This window comes from Procambarus clarkii, chromosome 17, assembly GCF_040958095.1.
Source record: "Procambarus clarkii isolate CNS0578487 chromosome 17, FALCON_Pclarkii_2.0, whole genome shotgun sequence".
NCBI classification, from domain to species: domain Eukaryota; kingdom Metazoa; phylum Arthropoda; class Malacostraca; order Decapoda; family Cambaridae; genus Procambarus; species Procambarus clarkii.
In genome coordinates, this window is record NC_091166.1 from 22,546,972 (window position 1) to 22,565,645 (window position 18,674).

Consider the following 18,674-nt stretch of genomic DNA (forward strand, 5'->3'; position numbering starts at 1 on the left):
TAGCTACATCATTTACTTAGATTTTAATAGTCTTTACGGGGCGTGTATGACTGAACTACTCCCTCGGGGTGGGATCCGGAAACTGACACATGATGAGCGTGACGTACTGCTGGAGCAAGGCTTGGAGAATATCCCATGTGACGGGACCAAGGGATATTGGGTGTTGTGTGATACACTGCAGGTCCGACCTGAGGTAGCTAGGTATACAGATGAACTGCCCCTAGTTCTTTCACATACATGCATTACTGAGGAACACATTTCACCCTACAGTAAGAATATTCTTACAGAAGAAAGTCGCGGTCTGCCTAAAAACAACACTAAATTAATTGCTTCTCACCTTCCTCAGAAAGACTACCTCGTTAGTCTGGACTTGTTACAGTTGCTCATGCGCATTGGATTAGAAGTAGCTAAAGTTCATGACATCTACGAATTCGAGCAGGAGAGTTACCTTAAAGACTTCATTGAAACCAATGTTCGTGAACGTGCCAGTACCAAATGCGCGATAAAAAAAAAGGCTTTCAAACTCGTATCAAACTCTATATATGGAAAGAGTCTCACAGATGTATCTAAATATGGGAACAAACACTATTTGGTCACAGATCGTAGTCATTTCCTGAAACATGCTCGAAACCCATTCTTCAAGCGGAGTCTTTTGTTAAGTAAGGATCGTGTGATATGTACTATCAAGCAGAAGTCTCTCCTAGTCAACACTCCTACCTATCTGGGCTATCATATACTTCAAATTGCTAAGAGGCGACTCTATGAGTTCTGGTATGATGTTGTCAAACCTGCGTATGGGGATAAAGCGAGTCTGTTATATACAGACACAGACTCTTTCATCATTAAACTGGACTGTCAGGATGTTTGAAGAGTTGAATAAGTCTCCGCTCTTCGACTGTATAGATTTTAGTAATTTTAATGACACACATCCATCCTACTCTAAAGCGCGAGAAGGTGAACTAGGATTGCTCAAGTCTGAAATAGGCTCTAAGATTATTAACCAGTTAATTGCTCTCAGACCTAAAACATATTCGTTCACCACACATGATGGGGAGCACACTTGTAAGTGTAAGGGCGTACCATACCATCTACAAGAGAAACTCTCACATGACTCATTTCAACACACTCTTGAAACAAACACTTCAATCAGGTATGTGTCCGGATCTATACGCAACGTGCAAGGAAAGATTTGTACATGTCGCAGTACCTGCAGAGGATTGTCAGCATTTGACGATAAACGCTACATTTTAAGCCCCACACAGTCCCTAGCGTATGGGCATCCTGATATTCCCAATAACAATGATGATGATGATGAGATGGATGTAGAAGTGAGAGAGGAGGAGGAGCTGGAAGAAGTGTTTATGGAGGAGGAGGAAGTAGAGCAAGCACAGAGACTCTACCCAATATTCCGTCCCTGGAGCAAACGCGATGCTACAGCTCAGAAACTATTCAACCCTCGCTAGATTTTATGTTGTACAATTGTTAGGTAGTATTAAGATGGATGCCCCATATGACTAGAACTTTGTATACTAAATGAATAGGATGTTTAATATTATTGTTTGTGAACTGTAAGAACTATGATTAGTTTTAAAAAATATGATGTTTAATATTATTGTTTGTGAACTGTAAGAACTATGTTTAGTTTTAAAAATGATGCTGCTGTACATAAAATATGTGAATAAACACCTGTAAATGACTATGTTTGTATAAATACCACCTCAGTTCCTTAGTTTTTAGCAGTCTTAACGAAGCATTAATCATGGACAGTTCCTATGATATAATCCATGCGGAACATCTAGATATTTTCAGAGAACCATCTCGTGTTATTATTGCTGGTTATTCAAACAGCGGAAAATCCTACTTGTGCAGTAAACTTGTAAGGAAGTATCAACACAAGTTCTCCTCAATAATCATATGCGGAGGAGGTTACTCTGAATTACGATCAGATCCACAAATTAAAGGGAAGCTGATCGAGCATTCAACCATTATTGATCCTGTGGAAGAGCGAGTAGATAATGACTCGCATATCTTAGTAATCTACGACGACCTTTTTACAGAGTCTGCGAATTCAAAAATCGTATCAGACATGTTTACTAGGGGCAGACATTTCACGGTTTCCGGCATATTGATTACTCAAAATATATTTTTTCCTGGTAAATATTCTAGGAATATTAGTTTAAATGCGTCTCATTTCATATTGGTTAAAACACGAGACCTGTCACAAATTGAAACACTCGGACGACAAATATTTGGGAAAGCGGATTCAAAGAAATTTGTAGAGTTATATAAGCAAGTTATTAGCCAATCCTACGGCTATTTGCTAGTAGATCTGGGCTCGAACACTCCATCTACGATAACATTACGCGGTAATATTGTTCACGAACCGCCCTATGAGATAGTTTACCAATGGTGAGCAAGAAAGATGTACTGGAACGAGTATATAACGACCCCTCATCTAGCGGAGGGCTTGGAGGGGTACAGAGATTGTATAAGGCCGCCAAATTAATTAACTCTAGTATAACTCTAGCCGATGTAAAGGACTATCTGAAAAGCTCTGACTCCTATACGTTGCATTATTTACAACCACATAAATTCCCTCGGCGTCGGGTGTTAAGCCCTAAACCACGACTATTTCAAGCTATCGACTTGGCCGAGATGAGTTTATTGGACAAACATAATGATGGAGTGAAATATTTACTCGTATGTGTAGATATTTTCTCCAGGTACGCCCAAGTAGTACCCTTATGCGCTAAGGATGGGAAAAGCACCACTAATGCTCTAGCTTTAATTCTAGATTCACCTCATTCTCAGGGAGTGCGCAAAATTAATTCTGATCGAGGTGGAGAATTTTATAACGCCACTATGAAAAAAATGCTGGCAGCAAGGAAAGTACGGTTATATAGTGTATTTTCTCAGGAGACTAAAGCTTCAATCGCTGAGCGGTTCATACGTACTTTAAAAGGTAAACTTTACAAGTTTATGACGGCGCGCAACACTTTAAAATACATGCAGGCTCTACCAGATATTGTGAAAACATATAATTTAACCCCACACAGAGGATTGAAGGGGAAGACACCTGCGGAGGTGCACACTCTATCCTCGCCCAGCGAACACGCCAAACAATTTGATTTAATGTATAAAAGCCCGAGCAAATCAAAGAGAGCTGTCATTCCTCGATTTAGTGTTGGTGATACAGTACGCATCACGCTATCTGATCGCATTTCCAAGTTTAAGAAAGGGTTTAAGCAGCAGAACACCCGAGAGATCTTTACAGTTATACGTATTGATCGGAGACAACACATCCCTTTATACTTTCTAAAAGATCTGAATGGGGAAGAAATTGATGGTGGCTTCTATAAACAAGAATTAACACCAACACATTTGCCTCAAACCTTTAATATTGAGAAGGTATTGGGACAACGCAGAGTCTCCGGCAAACTCCAGTATAAAGTTCGGTACGCAGGTTATGATCGATCATTCGATCAATGGATTGATGCTGCTGAGATATTACATTTATAATGAAGAAGCCCTTAGTTTATAAATACAAGGAATTGATCCAACTATTATCAAAACTTCAGTATTCCTCGAGAAAGCAGTTGATTGAAAAATTGAAGAAACCACATATAAATTGTTTATCAGAAATTTTTAATAACTTTAAAAAAAAAAAATTGCCCGTGCCTGACAAGGTCGTTAAAAAGTTGAAAAAATATAAATTGCTTATTCGGTCACTAGCCTGTAAGAAACCTTCTGTGACAACTAAGAAACAGATATTAACCAGCAAACGAGGAGGCAGTATTTTATCCATTAATTTACCAATAGCAGCTAGTTTAATTACACGGTTGTTCAGTAAGTAAAATGAAAGCCTTTTATCTCGTACCGCGTAAAATAGTGGACAACCGGAAAGCTGCACACAGCCCTGCTTACCCCACTGTGAAAGCAGTTGCTCGTCATCTTACTGTCAAACCACCTCCTCCTCCTCAGCTGCATACCAACCCTTCCATAAAACATTTAAAAGATTTGAAGTTGAAAGTGAGAGATCACGAATATGCAAGATCCTTGCTAAACCATTATGATGCCACCGGAATCGTTCGTTGGGATCTGAATGGAAATGTATTGGCTCCAGTATCTGGCATACATATAATTAATGACATTATACATAAAATGACTGTGCTTAAATCTGTTTTTTTACCGGATAAACTCCCCATTGCTCAACTGTTTTTCACACTAACATCTACATCGCGAGATTTATTCCGTAATACTACGGCAAGCAGTCAAGTGTATGAGCCTCCATCTGTTAAGAAAAAGGCAACTGTCAAGATTGATCCTCACAGTAAAAAGAATGCTTCCTGGATCGTATATTAGCAGGTGAGTGTATATAAATGAGCGTGTAATGTGTAGATGGCTTTACTAGACAAAAAGCAGTCTAAGGAGATAGAGCGATGGACACTCACGTGATATACGCCACCAGCGTATCAGATACGCATTTATTCCCCAATAACATCCCCGCATCTTTCCAAAATCGATTGTTTAACCAGCTAGAATTAGATACCAGGAGGAGTTATGAAATGTGTCTACAAAAATTACTCCTCCCCACTTCACATTACGTTATTAAGCGTGATAATCCCGAGGCATATATACGTGTAGGCGTTACGTATGAGAAAGTGAGCGAGGGGAAATACATGCATTCAAAGCATTTATTATCATCTGATGTTTTAGCCGGAACTATAAAAGAAATTAATACCACGATTAATACAGAAATAGAGGCCATATTTTCAAGTAATGCTAAACTGAGTTTTTTAGGAAAGTCATTAAAACAATTTTCAGCTAAATATGGAACGCATTTTATTAAATATGATTCTTCCTCCAATCGAAACAAGTTCACTACTGTGATTAGTGATCAGAATATTAGCTCTGCAACGGGGCATAAAAACATCAGTAGAGTTACATTATCATTTGGAACCGCTTTTGGGAAAGTGTTGGGCGTAGTTCCAGAAATAGAATATGACATATTCGCAAAACGTCAGTATGCCTCGAGTGTAGTTAACACATGTCTATTCCCGCCAATGCCTAGAGGAGGAGTTGATATTCTGTGTGTTTATTGCGATAGAATCTCTTCTACTAGATATGGAAACCAGTCTGTAAATATTTTCGATGTAATCTCCCTAAATGGAAGTGATAACAGCAACAATAAAAAACTATATGTGCGTCTTAACACTAACATGATAGATGGCGTCAGCATCACTATTAGGGATCAAGATGGTAACCCAATACATTTTGATGAACGTGGGTGCACCATAGCAGTCTTGCATGTATGCCCCGTTGCAGGAGGTATATAACACCAATGCTTTCCCGACACTTCTCATTCGTCTGAAACAAGCGGAGAAATGCGAGTCCACTTTATTCCTCCCTCTGTTGAGGAATTATACATTCTGTTAACCCCTCCTAGAGGTGGTGGGACTGATGATATACGGATTTTCAACAGCAGTAGACGTTATACGCGAGGAGGAGGAATATTTTCCTTTTTAAGCGGTATAGCGCGTCGAGCAGCGCCCTTTATCATGAGGACTCTGGCCCCGGCTGCGCTTAGCTTGGGGCAGAACGTACTAGACGATATTAATAATGACAAACAAACTTTCAAACAATCTCTTAAGAAACGCGGAATTGAAACATTGAAAGGAGTGGGGAAGCAAATGATAGGCGGAAGAGTGCAGAAAAAGAATAAACAAACAAACAAAAAATTAGTAAACATCAAACGTTTTACTAAAGCGAAATATAATGATGTGTTGTCATAACTTCTTCTCACTCGGTTGGTGTTGTCTAAAGCGCGAACATGGCCGGATATAACGCTCTGGGCCTCCAGGTGCCATTAGAACACTATACAGCTGCTGTTAGTGAAGCCTTTCCTAAAGTATTTTCCCCTCGATTGGTAGAATCAACAATCGCCAGCAGACAAACGGTGGATGTATTACCTGTGAATTCTGGGGTCAATAATAAGTTTACAGACACTTATCTGGAATTCATCATCAAGGGAGTGAATGGTCAACTGGTGGATTTATCATCTATAGCTTTGGAGTTGTCTATTGATCTAACCGAAGAAGATGGAATAACGCCTTTAGGAGACGCTAAAAACGCATCGTTGGTGAATGGATTATCGCAAACTCTATTCAAATCCGCTATTGTGTATTTAAACGAAACAGTAGTTGAAACCAGCTCATTATTCTCATTCTGGTCATTCGTAAAGTTATTATCTACGATTTCTGGGTGTAAGGCTAACCGCTATGATAAACTGTCACAGTTTTTTAACCGAGTCGATCCTGGTAAAATTGAAGCTGGTTATTTCACTAACGCCTCGGCTGGTGAGAAGCAACGGATGACTGATATGAAAACGAGTGGCGTGAATACTTGTTTTAAACTAATGCTGGATGTCACATCAGTTAGTGAATACGTTTTGGATAATGTGGACATCAGGGTGCGGCTCGAACTTCAACCTGATAAGTGGCTTATACTCAGCGATAATGAACACGCTAATTTTAAATATAATATCAAGTCTACACGTCTATGGGTGGATCGGGTATTGCCATACCCTGAAGGATTAGTAGCCATTAATAAAGCCATGGTGCAGAACAACTCTCCTATTACGTATACTTTTAATAAAACTTTATACAAAACGTATATATTGGGCACAGGTCAGCGCTTTATATCAATGGACCAGCCGTGGGGGACTGTTATACCAGAACATATATATATGATCATCCTTGATATGGAGGCAGTGTCTGGTGCATATAATCGCAACCCGCTTTATTTGGAAAACTGCGAGCTTAGTAAAGTATTAATATCGCAGAATAGCACTAATATTGTAAATATTGGGTGCGACTTCCCTCATAACTGCGCCAAGTTGTATTACACCGCATTACAAGCCTTAGGCTTCGATAAAGACAATATATTATCTTATGACATATATGTGAATGGCGGAACCATACTGGCCTTTAATTTACAACCCGAGGATATAGATGACAGCATCCCGATTGAAAAAAGTGGTAATCTGAGGATCGCTTTGGAATTTAAACGCGGAGTGGCTAGAAATAAAGTCATTCTAGTTTACGGCTCTACAACAGGTGTGATCAGCATTAACGCGGATCGTCGCGTTATTTGCGATACGCGAGGATAAAATACTAATATGAATTGTTTGGAAATAAATGAGGCTATCAGAAGTAATTTAGGTGATAAGGTAGACTATCTAGGATGTTTCCTAGCTGATGACGTACGGAAAATAAGGATAAAAATACATAAAAAAAGACCTGTGGTGTTCATAATGAACACTCTGGAGTCTGGTTCTCATAATAAAATGGGCCATTGGATAACATTCTATGTAAATAAGGATGAAGGTAGAAGCGAGATAGTTATACTAGACAGCTATGCCAATCCTGCAATAGGATCTTATTCAAGATATTTCGAAGAGTTTATGTCTTACTTCCAAGACTATAAACCTATATATTATGAAGAAAAGGATTCAATCCTTGAATAGTTACTTCTGCGGGAATTACACCGTTTATTTTGCATATCATTTTTGCAGACTAGGCTTAGAGGCCGCCCTGCTTCACTTTGATGAAGCGTTTAAATATGGTCAATTTTGCAAGAACAATGAAAAAGTGTTGAAATTCAATTACGCTCAGATGAAAATGCCTGTGTGTAAGCAAACATTCTGCTTAAACGGTAGTGATGCTGAGTGTGAAACGCTGTGTGACGAAGTTGGCTAGGATGATAGTGCGGTGAGTAATACTTTATGTTAGGATTGAATGATGAACATAATAATGACTGTATTTATGTTTACAACATTGACAACAACAAAACTTATAACCTTTCCCTCTTTCTACAGATTGACTGAATGACTAGCGTGTCGGGAAGGTTCGTTGGAGTGGATGAATGACTCCCAATCGGTCTGACTACTACCTAAACCCATTCTACAGATTGGTTGGTTGACTAGCGTGACGGGAAGGTTCGATGGACTGAATGAAAGCCTTTCTACATCTGTCTGCTAGCTAAACCACCAAGAAGAAGTCTTATTATTATTATTATTATTATCGTTGTAAATCGCTTAAGTGATTAATAAAAGAAATAAATTTATATATAATGTGTTTACTTTTCCCTCGTTATTGCTCTCACCATGTTGATCACGTTACGATATAGCTTACACATACTAAAAGGGTTTGCACAGAACAATGGTTGATGGTATGGGGAGCGGGAGGTGAGGGGTGAGAGTGATTGATGGCTGACAGGTGTGGGTCTGTCTGTCGGCAGGAGTAAGTACCTCGCGCCTCCTTAACGAATCCACAGTGTATGGGGAGTCGTCGTGGGACGAACATCGCCACTCTGAAGACAACGAAAACCCTTTAGACAAATGACCCCACTTCCGCAGGAGGGTGCTCTCTCGCTCTCTTACCCATCGACACTTACTACTTCCTGTAGGGGGGAGCTAATGGACGTCCAGGCGTTCCTCTCAGGTATGGGGGTTCTCCTCTCCCTCCCCCCCTCCCCCCTCCCCAAACATCATATCCACTATGTTGGATCCCCTCTCATCCTCTACTCACAATCATCAAACTATTATCATCATCACACACACACACACTCACATATTCATTTACTCCTTCCTCTCTTCCTTCTATTTTCTTACTCTATCACTTACTCTACCACTTACTCTCACACAACTCCCATCTTTCCTGACCACATACCCTATCCCCCGAGGACTAGATCCGCGCGCGCTCCAATTACCTCCGACACGCGCCAAACTTCCGGGAAATCCCCCTCCCAAACCCTCTGCGACGACGACGACAACGACGCGCACCACCTGCCATCCAACAACATGATCTCCCCTCTTTCCTGACCACATACCATGACACCAGACGCTCATACGCGTCCGAAACGCGCCAAACTTCCGGGAAAATCCCCCAAAACCCTTGAGGACTACACCCCCGCGCGCCACATGGCCAGGTGACACTCACCTGAGTGCCACCTGGCAGGTGGCGCGCGCGGTCATAGTCCTCATCTTCCCTACTCTTGACAAGGTACGGGCTCCATGCTGGGGCCGCATACTCCAGGATTGGTCTTACATATGTGGTGTCCAAGATTCTGAATGATTCCTTACACAGGTTCCTGAACGCTGTTCTGATGTTAGCCAGCCTCGCATATGCCGCAGACTTTATTCTTTTTATGTGGGCTTAAGGAGACAGGTTTGGTGTGATATCAACTCCTAGATCTTTCTCTCTGTTCGTTTCATTAAGTACTTCATCTCCTATTCTGTATCCTGTGTTTGGCCTCCTATTTCCACCACCTAGTTTCATTACTTTGCATTTACTCGGGTTGAACTTCAACAGCCATTTGTTGGACCATTCACTCAGTCTGTCTAGGTCATCTTGTAGCCTCCTACTATCGTCCTCAGTTTCAATCCTCCTCATAATTTTTGCATCATCGGCAAACATTGAGAGAAACGATTCTATACCCTCTGGAAGATCATTTACATATATCAGAAACAGTATAGGTCCAAGGACTGACCCCTGCGGTACTCCACTCGTAACGTCTCGCCAATCTGAGACCTCACCCCTCACGCTGACTCGTTGTCTCCTGTTACTTAGGTTCTCCTGTATCCAACGGAGTACCTTCCCTTTCACTCCAGCCTGCATCTCCAGTTTTTTCACTAGCCTCTTGTGTGGCACTGTGTCAAAGGCTTCCTGACAATCCAAAAATATGTAGTCTGCCCACCCTTCTCTTTCTTGCCTTATTTTTGTTGCCTGGTCGTAGAATTCAAGTAACCCTGTGAGGCAGGACCTGCCATCCCTGAATCCATGTTGATGCTGTGTTACAAAGTTCTTTCGCTCCAGATGTTCCACTAGCTTTCTACGCACAATCTTCTCCATCAACTTGCATGGTATGCAGGTTAGGGACACTGGTCTGTAATTCAGTGCCTCCTGTCTATCCCCTTTCTTGTATATCGGGACTACGTTAGCTGCTTTCCAAATTTCTGGCAGTTCCCCTGTAGCCAGTGATTTGTTATACACCATGGAGAGCGGGAGGCACAGTTCTTCTGCTCCTTCCTTTAGTATCCAAGGGGAGATTCCATCTGGACCTATAGCCTTTGTCACATCCAATTCTAGTAAACACTTCCTTTCTTCCCCGCTGGTAATCTCAAACTCTTCCAGTGGTTCCTGGTTAGCTATTCCCTCTCTTATCTCTGGGATTTCTCCTTGCTCTAAGGTGAAGACCTCCTGGAATTTCTTATTCAGTTCCTCACACACTTCCTTGTCGTTTGTAGTGAATCTTTCTGCCCCTAACCTTAATTTCATAACCTGTTCCTTTACTGTTGTTTTTCTCCTGATGTGGCTATGCAGCAATTTAGGCTGAGTCTTTGCCTTGCTTGCGATGTCATTTTCGTATTGTCTTTCTGCCTACTTGTATTTGCCTACTGCCTACTTTCTGCCGTATTGTCTACTTATTGTGTGGTAGTGTGGTGGGGTGTGTGGTAGTATGGTGGGTGTGTGGTAGCGAGGTGGGGTGTGTGGTAGTGTGGTAGGGTGTGTGGTAGTGTGGTGGTGTGTGTGGTAGTGTTGTGGGGTGTGTGTTTACTAGTTGTGTTTTTACGGGGGTTGAGCTTTGCTCTTTCGGCCCGCCTCTCAACTGTCAATCAACTGTTTACTAACTAACTTACTAACTGCTTTTTTTTTCCACACCACACACACACACACACACCCCAGGAAGCAGCCCGTGACAGCTGACTAACTCCCAGGTACCTATTTACTGCTAGGTAACAGGGGCATTCAGGGTGAAAGAAACTTTGCCCATTTGTTTCTGCCTCGTGCGGGAATCGAACCCGCGCCACAGAATTACGAATCCTGCGCGCTATCCACCAGGCTACGAGGCCCCACACGAGGTGGTAGTGTGGCGGGGTGTTTTGTCATGTGGGGGGTGTGGTAGTGTGGTGCGGTGCGTGGTAGTGTGGTGGGGGGTGTGGTAGTGCGGTGTGGTGTGTGGTAGTGTGGTGGGGTGCGTGGTAGTGTGGTGGGTGTGTGGTAGTGTGTTGGGTTGTGTGGTAGTGTGGTGGGGTGTGTGGTAGTGCGGTGGAGTTGTGTGGTAGTGTGGTGGGATGTGTGGTAATGTGGTGAGGTGTATGGTAGTGTGGTTTGGTATGTGGTAGCGTTGTTGGTGGGTGGTAGTGTGTTGGATTGTGTGGTAGTGTGGTGGGGTGTGTGGTAGTGTGGTGGGGTGTGTGGTAGTGTGGTTGGGGGTGTGGTAGTGTCGTGGGGTGTGTAGTAGTGTGATGGGGTGTGTGGAAATGTGGTGGGGTGTGTGGTAGTGTGGTGGGGTGTGTGGTAGTGAAGTGGGGTTTGTGGTATTGTGGTGGGGTGGGTGTTAGTGTGGTGGGGTGGGTGGTAGTGTGGTGGGGTGGGTGGTAGTGAAGTGGGGTGTGTGGTAGTGTAGTGGCGGTGTGTGGTAGTGCGGTGGGGTGTCTGCTAGTGTGGTGGGGTGTGTGGTAGTGTAGTGGGGTGCGTGGTAGTGTTGTGGGGTGTGTGGTTGTGTGGTGGGGTGTGTGGTAGTGTGGTGGGGTGGGTGGTAGTGTGGTGGGGTGTGTGGTAGTGAAGTGGGGTTTGAGGTATTGTGGTGGGGTGGGTGATAGTGAGGTAACGTGTGTGGTATTGTGGTGGGGTGGGTGGTATTGTGGTAGGGTGGGTGATAGTGTGGTGGGGTGTGTGGTAGTGAATTGGGGTGTGTGGTAGTGCGGTGGGGTGTGTGCTAGTGTGGTGGGGTGTGTGGTAGTATGGTGTGGTGTATGGTAGTGTTGTGGGGTGTGTGGTAGTGTAGTGGGGTGTGTGGTTGTATGGTGGGGTGTGTGGTAGTGTAGTGGGGTGTGTGCTAGTGTGGTGGGGTGTTTGGTAGTGTGGAGGGGTGTATGGTAGTGTGGTGGGGTTGTGTGATTGCCAGGTGGGGTGTGTGGTAGTGTGGTGGGGTTTGTGGTAGTGTGGTGGGGTGTGTGGTAGTGTGGTGGGGTGTGTGGTAGTGTGGTGCGTGTGTGGTAGTGTAGTGGAGTGTGTGATAGTATGGTGGTGTGTGTGGTAGTGTTGTGGGGTGTGTGGTAGTTTGGCGAGGTGTGTTGTAGTGTGGGGGTGTAGTAGTGTGGTGCGGTGCGTGGTAGTATGGTGGGGTGTGTACTAATTGTACTCACCTAATTGTGTTTGCGGGGGTTGAGCTTTGGCTGTTTGGTCCCGCCTCTCAACTGTCAATCAACTGGTGTACAGATTCCTGAGCCTACTGGGCTCTATCATATCTACAATTGAAACTGTGTATGGAGTCAGCCTCCACCACATCACTTCCTAGTGCATTCCATTTATTAACTACTCTGACACTGAAAAAATTCTTTCTAACGTCTTTGTGGCTCATCTGGGTACTAAGTTTCCACCTGTGTCCCCTTGTTCGTGTCCCACCCGTGCTGAAGAGTTTGTCTTTGTTCACCCTGTCAATTCCCCTGAGAATTTTGTAGGTGGTTATCATGTCTCCCCTTACTCTTCTGTTTTCCAGGGATGTGAGGTTCAGCTCCTTTAGCCTTTCCTCGAAGCTCAATCCTCTCAGTTCCGGGACAAGCCTGGTGGCATACCGCTGAATCTTCTCTAACTTTGTTTTGTGTTTAACTAGGTATGGACTCCTGGCTGGAGCTCCATACTCCAGGATTGGTCTTACATAAGTGGTATACAGGGTTCTGAAAGATTCCTTACACAAGTTTCTGAAGGCAGTTCTAATGTTGGCCAGTCTAGCATATGCCGCTAATGATATTCTATTGATGTGGGCCTCCGGGGACAGGTTCGGTGTGATATCAACCCACAGATCCTTCTCTCTATTTGACTCTTGCAGGATTTTCCCTCCCAGATGATACCTTGTGTTCAGCCTCCTGCTCCCTTCGCCTAATTTCATCACCTTACACTTTCCCGAGTTGAACTTTAGCAGCCATTTTCTAGACCATTCCTCCAGTTTATCCAGGTCATCCTATAGTGTCTGTCTATCTTCATCCGTCTTGATTCTTCTCATAATTTTTGCATCATCAGCAAACATCGAGAGGAATGAGTCTATACCCTCTGGAAGATCGTTCACATATATTAGAAACAGGATGGGTCCAAGTACTGATCCCTGCTGGACTCCGCTGGTGACATCTCGCCACTCTGATTTCTCCCCCCTCACCGTCACTCGCTGTTTCCTGTTGCGTAAGTACTCCCTTATCCACTGGAGCACCTTCCCTTTTACTCCTGCCTGTTGCTCCAACTTTTTTAACAGCCTTTTGTGGGGTACTGTGTCAAAGGCTTTTTGGCAATCCAGGAAAATGCAGTCGGCCCACCCTTCTCTTTCCTGCCTAATTTTCGTTGCCTGGCCATAAAATTCTATTAAACCTGTGAGGCACGATTTACCATCCCTGAACCCATGTTGGTGGTGCGTTACAAAGTTATTTCCCTCCAGATGTTCTACGAGCCTATTCCCCACGATCTTCTCCAGCACCTTGCATGGTATACAAGTTAACGAAACTGGCCTGTAATTCAGTGCCTCTTGCCTGTCACCCTTTTTGTATATTGGGACCACGTTAGCTGTCTTCCAACTTTCTGGTAAGTCTCCTGTTTCCAGTGACCTGTTATATACCATAGAGAGTGGCACACTTAGTGCTTCTGCACCTTCCTTTAGTATCCATGGTGAGATTCTATCAGGCCCAACAGCCTTTGTCACATCCAGCTCCAGCAGACACCTTTTGACCTCATCACTGGTGAGGTCAAATTCCTCCAAGGTTGCTTGGTTTGCCGCCTCCTCATTTAGTGCAGGGGCTTCTCCTTGTTCTATTGTGAAGACCTCCTGGAATCTCTTGAGTTCTTCACACACCTCCTTGTCATTCTCTGTGTATCTGTTCTCCCCTTTCTGCAGCTTCATCACTTGTTCCATCACTGCTGTTTTCCTCCTGATGTGGCTGTGGAGCAGCTTAGGTTGGGTCTTGGCTTTACTCGCGATGTTATTTTCAAACTGTCTCTCTGCTTCCCTCCTCACTCTGATGTACTCATTTCTGGCCCTCTGGTATCTCTCCCTGCTCTCTGGTGTTCTGTTATTTCTGTAGTTTCTCCATGTTCTTTTACTCAGTTGTTTCGCTACCTTACATTCCTGGTTGAACCATGGGTTTTTCTGTTTTTTTCGTTTTTCTCCTTTTTGACGGGGATAAACCTGTCTGCAGCTTCCTGGCACTTTTGGGTGACAAAATCCATCATGACCTGCACATTCTTGTCTGTAAGTTCTGTTTCCCATGGTATTCTTCTGAGGAAGTTCCTCATCTCGTCATATTTTCCTCTTCGGTAATTCAGTCTTTTCCCCTCCACTCCCATCCTTGGATAGGTTAATCCTACCTCCACCAAGTACTCAAAGGTCAGTACACTGTGGTCACTCATTCCTATGGGGGCTTCAACTTTGACTTCCCTTATTTCTGACTCATTCAGGGTGAATATCAAGTCAAGTCTAGCTAGTTCATCATTGCCTCTCACTCTTCTGGGTTCCTTGACATGCTGGCTCAGAAAATTCCTTGTTGCCACTTCCAAGAGTTTAGCTCGCCACGTATCTGCACCACCATGTGGGTCCCCATTCTCCCAGTCTATCTTTCCATGGTTGAAATCACCCATGATTAAGAGTCTTGAGCCATTCCTGCAGGCAACTGAAGCTGCTCTCTCTATTATATTAATGGTTGCCATGTTGTTCCTATCAAACTCCTGTCTAGGTCTTCTGTCATTTAGGGGAGGGTTGTAAATGACTGCCACTATTATCTTAGGTCCACCCATTGTTATAGTTCCTGTTATGTAATCTCTGAATCCGTCACAGCCCGGAATTTCCATCTCATCAAAACTCCAGTCCTTCTTTATCAGCAGGGTCACTCCTCCACCTCCTCTCCCTTCCCTCTCTTTCCTTACTATATAGTAGTCCTTTGGAAACACAGCATCTGTTATGACTCCTGACAATTTTGTTTCCGTTAGTCCTATTACATCAGGGTTTTCTTCTTGCACCCTTTCTGCCAGTTCACTTGCTTTATTGGTAATCCCATCAATGTTTGAGTACATTACCTTGAAGCTCACTTTCTTATATCCAATTTCACCCACACTCCCTACAAGTGTAGGAGGTTGTTCTATGGTCATTGCTACTTGGGTAGGCTCATCCTCCTGTGAGGTAGTTGCCAGGGGTTCAGGTGGAGGTGGGGTGAGGGGTGGAAGGCGTAGGTCTTCCTCAGGCCTGCTTGGGGCAGGAAGAAGTCCTGGGGGTGAGGGCGCAGGGATTGCTTGGGGAGAGGGCACGCCCTCCTTCGGAGTAGTTGACAGGGGTTTGGAGGGAGGTGGAGTGGGGGATAGAGGGCTTTGGTCTTGCTCAGGCATGCTTGAAGCAGGGAGAAGACCAGGGGCTGGGAAAGCAGGGGCTAGTTGGGGTAAGGGGAGGGGGAGGATTTGGGTTTCATGATGGGCATTATGCAGGGGCAAGGAAGGGTTTGTGCTGGGGGGTAGGGAGGGCCCTATTGGGTGGTGGGCTGGGGTGTTGCATTCCCCCCTGGGGTTCCTGGGTTGTTGGATTGGGGCTCCCCACTCCCCTCTGGGATTGCTGGGTTGGAGGCTGAGGTTCCCTGGCTCTCTTCCCTCTCCTTGCGCCATTTCCTTGCATCTGCTGCCCTTACTATCTCGTCATGTCCCTCTGAACATATACCTCTTTGTAGTTCCTTGCATGCCTCAGTTTGCTCTTCCTTACTAGGATGTCCTCGCTCTTGAATACTACCTTGATCAATCTCTTTTTCTCTCTGTTGTACTGGCCAATCCGGGAAAACTGTTCTATGTCTCGTTCAGCCCCTTCCATTCCTATCTCCTTTAATATCCCTGCCACTGCAGCTTTGTCTTTAGTCCTCGTTTCCTCCCTTGTGGAGCCCTCTTGTTCCTTGACACCTACCACTACTACAGCTCTTTTCCTTTCCATTATCTGGCTTGTGCATCTAGCTGCCTCCTGTGAGGTTACTGCTTTCATTACAACTTCCTTGACTGTGGACATTGCTTCTGGGCTCTTAAGCATTTCAGCAAAGGTTGGGCCAATTGTAGAGGTCCCTGCCATTGCAACATCTCCTGGCACCTGGGGGTTGCTCCCCTGGGCCAGAGTCTGATGAGGGCCTGTTTTTAGGCATTTTATCTCCTCTTGTGCTGCACTTAGTTCTATCTGCAGCTTACATATAGTTTCCCTCAGGTCCTTCAATTCCCCACTGACTTCCTTCCATGCCTTAGCAATCATCTCCATGAATGACTCGTCCAGTCCCTCTCCTCCAGCTTCATTCTGTTGTCTTACCATCCCGCTTGACCTGTGTGTACTCACCTATTTGTACTCACCTAATTGTGCTTGCAGGGGTTGAGCTTTGTCTCTTTGGTCCTGCCTCTCAACTGTCAATCAACTGGTGTACAGATTCCTGAGCCTACTGGGCTCTATCATATCTACATTTAAAACTGTGTATGGAGTCAGCCTCCACCACATCACTGCCTAGTGCATTCCATCCGTTAACTACTCTGACACTGAAAAAGTTCCTTCTAACGTCTCTGTGGCTCATGTTGGTACTCAGTTTCTACCTGTGTCCCCTTGTTCGCGTCCCACCAGTGTTGAATAGTTTATCCTTGTTTACCCGGTTGATTCCTCTGAGGATTTTGTAGGTTGTGATCATGTCTCCCCTTACTCTTCTCTCTTCCAGTGTCGTAAGGTGCATTTCCCGCAGCCTTTCCTCGTAACTCATGCCTCTTAGTTCTGGGACTAGTCTAGTGGCATACCTTTGGACTTTTTCAAGCTTCGTCTTGTGCTTGACAAGGTACGGGCTCCATGCTGGGGCCGCATACTCCAGGATTGGTCTTACATATGTGGTGTACAAGATTCTGAATGATTCCTTACACAGGTTCCTGAACGCTGTTCTGATGTTAGCCAGCCTCGCATATGCCGCAGACGTTATTCTTTTTATGTGGGCTTCAAAAGACAGGTTTGGTGTGATATCAACTCCTAGATCTTTCTCTCTGTTCGTTTCATTAAGTACTTCATCTCCTATTCTGTATCCTGTGTTTGGCCTCCTATTTCCACCACCTAGTTTCATTACTTTGCATTTACTCGGGTTGAACTTCAACAGCCATTTGTTGGACCATTCACTCAGTCTGTCTAGGTCATCTTGTAGCCTCCTACTATCGTACTCAGTTTCAATGCTCCTCATAATTTTTGCATCATCGGCAAACATTGAGAGAAACGATTCTATACCCTCTGGAAGGTCATTTACATATATCAGAAACAGTATAGGTCCCAGGACTGACCCCTGCGGTACTCCACTCGTAACGTCTCGCCAATCTGAGACCTCACCCCTCACACTGACTCGTTGTCTCCTGTTACTTAGGTACTCCTGTATCCAACGGAGTACCTTCTTTTTCACTCCAGCCTGCATCTCCAGTTTTTTCACTAGCCTCTTGTGTGGCACTGTGTCAAAGGCTTTCTGACAATCCAAAAATATGCAGTCTGCCCACCCTTCTCTTTCTTGCCTTATTTTTGTTGCCTGGTCGTAGAATTCAAGTAACCCTGTGAGGCAGGACCTGCCATCCCTGAATCCATGTTGATGCTGTGTTACAAAGTTCTTTCGCTCCAGGTGCTCCACTAGCTTTCTTCGCACAATCTTCTCCATCATCTTGCATGGAATGCAGGTTAGGGACACTGGTCTGTAATTCAGTGCCTCCTGTCTATCCCCTTTCTTGTATATCGGAACTACGTTAGCTGCTTTCCAAATTTCTGGCAGTTCCCCTGTTGCCAGTGATTTGTTATACACCAAGGAGAGCGGGAGGTACAGTTCTTCTGCTCCTTCCTTTAGTATCAAAGGGGAGATTCCATCTGGGCCTATAGCCTTTGTCACATCCAATTCTAGTAAACACTTCCTTACTTCCCAGCTGGTAATCTCAAACTCTTCCAGTGGTTCCTGGTTAGCTATTCCCTCTCTTATCTCTGGGATTTCTCCTTGCTCTAAGGTGAAGACCTCTTGGAATTTCTTATTCAGTTCCTCACACACTTCCTTGTCGTTTGTAGTGAATCCTTCTGCCCCTATCCTTAATTTCATAACCTGTTCCTTTACTGTTGTTTTTCTCCTGATGTGGTTATGCAGCAGTTTAGGCTGAGTCTTTGCCTTGCTTGCGATGTCATTTTCGTATTGTCTTTCTGCCACTCTTCTCATCCTAACATATTCATTCCTGGCATTCTGGTATCTTTCTCTGCTCTCCAGTGTCCTGTTATTCCTATAGTTTCTCCATGCCCTTTTACTTTGCTGCTTAGCTAGCCTACATCTCTGATTAAACCATGGGTTTCTCATCTTCATTTCACTGTTTTCCTTTTGGACTGGGACAAACTTGTTTGCTGCGTCCTTGCATTTTTGCGTGATGTATTCCATCATATCTTGGGCCGTCTTTTCCCTGAGCTCTGTTTCCCATGCTATATCTGCTAGACATTTCCTTATCTCCTCATAGTTTCCCTATCGGTATGCTAACCTTTTGGTTTCGGTATCCCTCCACGAGTTCAATAACACTTCTTCAATCAGGTACTCAAACACCAATACACTTTGGTCGCTCATTCCTACTGGGTAT